Genomic DNA, 6,000 nt, shown 5'->3' with positions numbered 1-6,000 from the left:
TTGCAAATGAGGCACTGCCTCTGATTATTTGTACAGATAGTTGGGCAATGTACTGGGACCTAACTCTGTGGGTGTCTACATTGCATGCTAATAAATAGATGGTTATGCACAGGCCTTTATGGGGGCAGGCCTTGCAGCAAGACCTATAGGAACTAGGTCACCAGAAACAAATTACTGTGTCATGAAACTAGGTATGCACCCCCTAGCTTTCCCCGGGAATGATGAGGCCGATACTCTAGCCAAGGTATGGTGGCTAGAAATGTTGTCTAGTGGACAATCTGGGAGGGAAGGGAAGTTGCCCAATGGCTGCACTGATGCCTTTTGCATGCTGGGCTAAAACTATGTGGTCAACTGTGAAATCCTGGGGATTGCCTATCACCTTAGCAGAGGTGCAGGTGGTTTGCAGGAACCTTCTGGACAGGTGGTGTGAGGATGAGTACCACTGACTCAGTGGCAGATTGATGTGATTAGACTCTTACCCAGTTCAGAAGGGTATAAGTATGCAATCAAGTGTGTAGACACAGCCACCGGACTACTAGCTGCATAACCTGCATGACACCCAGATCAGAAAGCAGTGCTTGCTGCACTTGCTGCACTTGAGTGCTCATGTGCTGCCTACAGGCAGCCCCTAATTACTGAAAGTGATCAGGGAACACATTTCACTGGGGCCCAAGTGCAACAGTGGGCCCATGACATGCAGATAGACTGAAAATTTCGTGTGGCCTATCATCTTCAGTCTGCAGCGATGATTGAACAGTATAATAGCTTGTTGAAGCAAAGTCTACAGGTCACAGCTACCATCCCCATTTTGAGGGACTGAACAAAATGTTTGTGGACTGTTCTCCAGACCTTGAATGAGAAAAGTAGGGGATGGGGGCAGCTCTGGTGGAAGCGCTACTCCACTGGACTGCTGCTCTTATCCAGCTGCAGGTGCAAATCAAGGACGCTCTCTGGAAGCCAGGCATAGGAAGACAAAGGAATTTTCTGTTGCCTGCACTGGAGGGCCTGGAGCAAGATAGTGCTGTGGGTAATTGGACAATAGCTTCCAGTGTTATGAGTAACATATCCAGGGACAGCTGTCCATGAGACACTCCTCCATGGTTTCTTTGCAATTTCTCTGTGGCCTATTATGAGTCCCCCACTTCCTGCAGCAAGTAGATGCAGAGCCCCCAGTTGAGGTGTGAAAGGTGTGCTTGTGCCCCAGGAAGCCCCCTCTTCCTGCCACTATGTTGTCAACTAATCAGAAACTTGAATGTATATTACCTGAAGGGAGGGACTTGCCAATGTTGGTTCCAGTAACTACTTTGTCTTTTCAGCTCTAGGGTGGAAACTAACACCTTAGTTGAATGGGTACATACTTATGCTGCAGTAGCCAACCAGTCAGCCTGTTGGATCTGCACTGAGATTCCTCTTAGGACATCTGCTAGCCTTTCCTGGTGCATATTGCCAGCCTCCACAGTGAACTGGACTTGGCTACCTGACCAATGGAACAGTGAACACTCCTTGTGGAATGTGACTTGGGCTGACATCTATGCTGTGGTGGAGCAGCAGTGCAACCAGTTCTGACCAACAATTTGTTATACTGTGTGGGATTAGTCAAGATGACTCACTGCTGAAGCCTTGGAGTTGGCTGGACCAGTTCCTTTCCATATTGAGAACCCCAAAGGAAGAGCCTATGCAGGCTGGATTCCTGTAGGTTTGTGTCAAAACCATACCACTGAACATTATTGGAAAGCAAGAGATAATGTGTGGGCTGCAGTGCCCACTGGAGCCCTTTGGGTTTGTGGCTTGCATGGATGGCCTTACTTTCCCAGAAATTGGACTGGTTGTTGTATGTGGGGCTGGATTTATCTGCCTGCCCAAGTCTAAAAAACTCTGGTAACTTGGTCAGCCAATTGGGAAGTGTTTAATTAATGACACTGGGTAAAGCACAACCCCTAGTGGTACTAACCATTATCTATTTTTTCCCCTCAAGTTGCATCCATAGTAACAGAAGCTGAGGTAACAGCATGGACATTGCACATTACTCAGGCACTGAATGCAACACATGATGCCTTGAACCTCTTGAATGAAGAAATGTATCAATTATGAAAAGTAGCTTTGCAGAATCACATGGTTGTAGCTATGCTTACTGCATCCCAGGGAGGGGTGTGTGCCCTGGTTAGAGCTGAATGCTGTATGTATATCTTTGATGTCCACCACAGTGTTAGCCAAGCCTAGCAGGCTTTAGCTCCTAAAGTGCATGTCATCGAATGCCTGAATGGTGACCCATTGCAGGACCTCTGGATGGAGGTGGGCCCTTGCTGTATTAGGGAGCAGTGCCTGTTTTTTAGTCACTTGTTGCTGTGGTCTCTATTGCTGTTGTGATTTATGGGTGCAGGGCTCAGGCCTCCTCACCAAGGCACTCTTACAGAGGATGGATCTCATGTAGATTGTAGAGAGAGGAACCCTGAAGGGGTGGAGTGTGGGGAAAATGAAGTCAGTCAGGCTTCCTTACCCGGATGTCCAGGCATGAGCAGCTACTTAGAGATAATAATTAGACTCACATGCACATAGCACTAGTGGGTTTAAATAGCCTATGAGAAAGGAACTCAGAAATTACAGGCTGAAACCTAGCCTTTGCCTCAGGCCTTAGGGGTACTGCTTCTGGGGAGGCAACTGAAAGATCTTTAAGACTAAGAAGAAATGGTAGCACTTTTAGCTCATCCAGGAACCCCAATGTCCCAGACTGCTTAGTCAATCTGACTCTCCCATGTATGTGTAAAATTATTTAGATGGTCTTCAGTTTGCATAACTAACATTTGGAGGGGTGGTCTCAGGACAGGATTTTCTCTTATAACTATTTTGGTTCCTAACGATTGGAGAGGATCCCTCCCTAAGACAAAAGTTTAAAATTTAGGAACTATAAGAAAGGAATGAATGAGATAATATCCATTCCAGAGATTTCCCAAAGAAGGAGTGAAATTCTTAGTGTTGGGCTTTCCTGCCACGCCCAGGACCATGTAAATTTGGGAGGAAAGGAGTCAGGAGAAGGTAATAGAAGTAGAGTAGGTGGCCCCAGTATCCAATAAAAAAAAGTTACTGTCCTACTTGCCACATCCATACATACCCTAGGTTTCGGTCCAGTAATGGTGACCTCTTAAGGTGGGGCCAAGTGAGGTAGTCCTGAGTTACCATCTGCAAGGCAGTTGTGGCCTCAGGCCTGGGGGTCCCTTTGGCCCACGGTACAGAGGGCTGCCCAATGGCTTATCACCCTGCATTTGTGGCAGGGCACATAAGGAGGCTTTATTAGGATGCTCCCTTATTTTGCAAGTCCCCAGAAGACCCAGATTTACATTACAGTGATGGGAGTTCCCTATGAGGACCCTGCACATTTTATGAATTGACCTCAGACACCTCCTCAAGGCCCCCATTCATGTAGGGATGCCCAAGAACTCTGACCAGAGCACTTATTTTAGATTTAGTTCTTCTTTTTGCCTTCAGAAACAGACCTAGCATGTTTGAATACCCCTCCTACATCTTTTTTACCTCAAAGGTGAGAAAGGCAAGGAAACACTGCCAATGAGGCTGTACTCACTGCATTCCAAATGGTTGGAGACAAAGGGTGTGAGTCAGGGGACCAGAAATATTGTGGGAGGTTCAGTTCTTCTTGTCAACACAGTAAAGAATTACAGATCAGCAAGCTTATTAATATGTAAGCAAAGTTTATTAGTGATATGTTATCATGGAAGAGAACAAGCCTAGCTGAGGTGAATAAGAAAGGCAGAGGTACTCCCTATATGTCCCTCACACTTTTTGAACTGCTGTACCAGTGTTGAGGCTCAGAGCAAGTGAGTCTGTCAGTGAGTAAGTCCATTTACAAATCCTTTAAAAGGAATGCTTGGGACTCCAGCAGCCATTTTTCTCACCTATATGAAATCCCAAATAATTTTCACAGCAAGAAGTTATGGGAACTTCTCTTTCAAGAACGGGAGTCCTGGGCTGGGACTCCTTGCTCCTCAGGGGGGATATTCCATCTTATCATTGGTGTGGTGCATTCCCATTTTATCTCTCCACCCCTCCTTGCCTTGAGGTGGCTTCTTTGGTATATTCTTAGTTAGGACTTTTTGTTCAGCTAGTTTTAGGGTTCTCAATGAGGGTTGTTCTGTAGTTTAGTTGTAACTTTGATGTGGCTGTGGGAAGAGGTAAACACAGTGTTTACCTACTTTACCATCTTGACCTGATGTGAAAATAGTTTTGACAAAGTCCAATTACCTAGTTATTTTTGATGCTTATACATTTCATGTCACATGTAAGAAACCCCTGCCTAACCCAAAGTCACAATAATCCCATATTTTCCTATAAGAATTTCAAAAGTTTTAGCTTTTATATTTAGTCTATGATCCACTTAAAATCATTATTTTTTTCTGTAGTGTGTGGAAGGAGTCTGCTTTCATTCTTTTGCTGTGTGTGTCCATTTTTCCCACCACAATTTGTTGGGAAAATTATATTTTTCACATTAAATTGTTCTGGCATGTGTGTAAAAAAATAGACTACTAATCAGAATGTTTATTTTTTTTACTCTCAATTCTATTGCATCAATTTTATATCTATCATTATGCAAGTACCATATTGTCTTAATTACTGTAGTTTTGAAATCAAGAAATGTGAGTCCTCCAAACTTGTTATTCTATTTCAAAATTGTTTTGGCTATTCTGAGTATCTTGAGTTTCCATATAAATTTTGGAAACAGTTTGTCAATCTGTGCAAAACAACTAGCTGTTATTTTGATAGAAATTGCATTGATTCTCTAAATATATTTGAGGAATATTGCCATCTTAACATTATTGTCTCCTGATCCATGAATATGGGTGCTTTTCTCTATATTTAGATCTTTTAAATTTCTTTCAAAAATATGTTGTGATATTTAATGTAAAAGTCTTACGCTTATTTAAAAAAATATTCCTGGGTATTTTATTCTTTTAGATGTTATGCAAACTGAATTGTTTCATTCATTCATTTCACTTTTGGATTTTTTACTGCTAATATATGGAAGTAAAATTGCCTTATATATATTAATCTTATATTCTTCTACCTTGCTAAACTTTTTATTAGTTTCAATAGTCTTTCAGTAGCTGTCTCAGGATTTTCTATATATTTATGATTATGATATCTAAAAAGATCAACAGCTTTACTTCTCCTTTTCCAATTTAGATTTAAAGTTTTGTTTTTTGCCTAATTGCTTTGGCTAGGTCAATCAGTGCAATGTTGAATAGAAGTCGTAAAAGTGAACATTCTCCTTTTCCCTGATTTTAATGGAAAAGTACTTAATATTTTTTTCATTAAATATGGTAGCTGTGAAACTTACTAGATACTCTTTTTCAGAATGCAGTTTACTTCTATTTTTAGTTCCTTGCATGTTTTCATCATTAAAAATGTATTGAATTACATCAAATGTCTTTTTGTATCTATTGAGATGATCATGATGTTTTTGTTCATTATTCTATTAATATGCTATATTACACTGGTTCCTTTTTGGATGCTAATTCAACTCTAAGTTGATATAAATCTCACATGATCTTTATGTAAAATTATATTTTATGTTGCTGAATTCAGTTTTCTGCTATTTTGTTGACTAATTTTACATCTATATTAAAAATTAGTCTGTAGTTTTCTTTTCTTATAATGTCTCTGGCTTTAGTGTTAGAATACTACTGATCTCATAGAGTAAATTAATTGTGTTCTCTCTTCTGCATTAGTATTGATTCTTTAAATGTGTGGCAGATTCATCAATTAAACTATCTGGACCTGTCTAAAGAGAGTTTTTAAATTACTAATTTAATCTACTTGTTATAGATGTATTCATATTTTCAAAAATCTCTGGCAGTTTAATTTATTTTTTTTCTAGTATTTGTTGGCATACAGTTCTTCATGGTATTCCCTTATAAATATTTTTTATTTCTGTAAAATTGGTAATGATGTCCCTTCTTATATTTATGACTTTTTAAATTTGTGTCTTCA

Source organism: Furipterus horrens, unplaced genomic scaffold, assembly GCF_987537825.1.
Source record: "Furipterus horrens unplaced genomic scaffold, mFurHor1.1.pri manual_scaffold_1, whole genome shotgun sequence".
In the NCBI taxonomy this organism is placed as follows: domain Eukaryota; kingdom Metazoa; phylum Chordata; class Mammalia; order Chiroptera; family Furipteridae; genus Furipterus; species Furipterus horrens.
The sequence above is the reverse complement of the archived record's forward strand: the minus strand, read 5'-3'. Positions refer to the sequence as shown.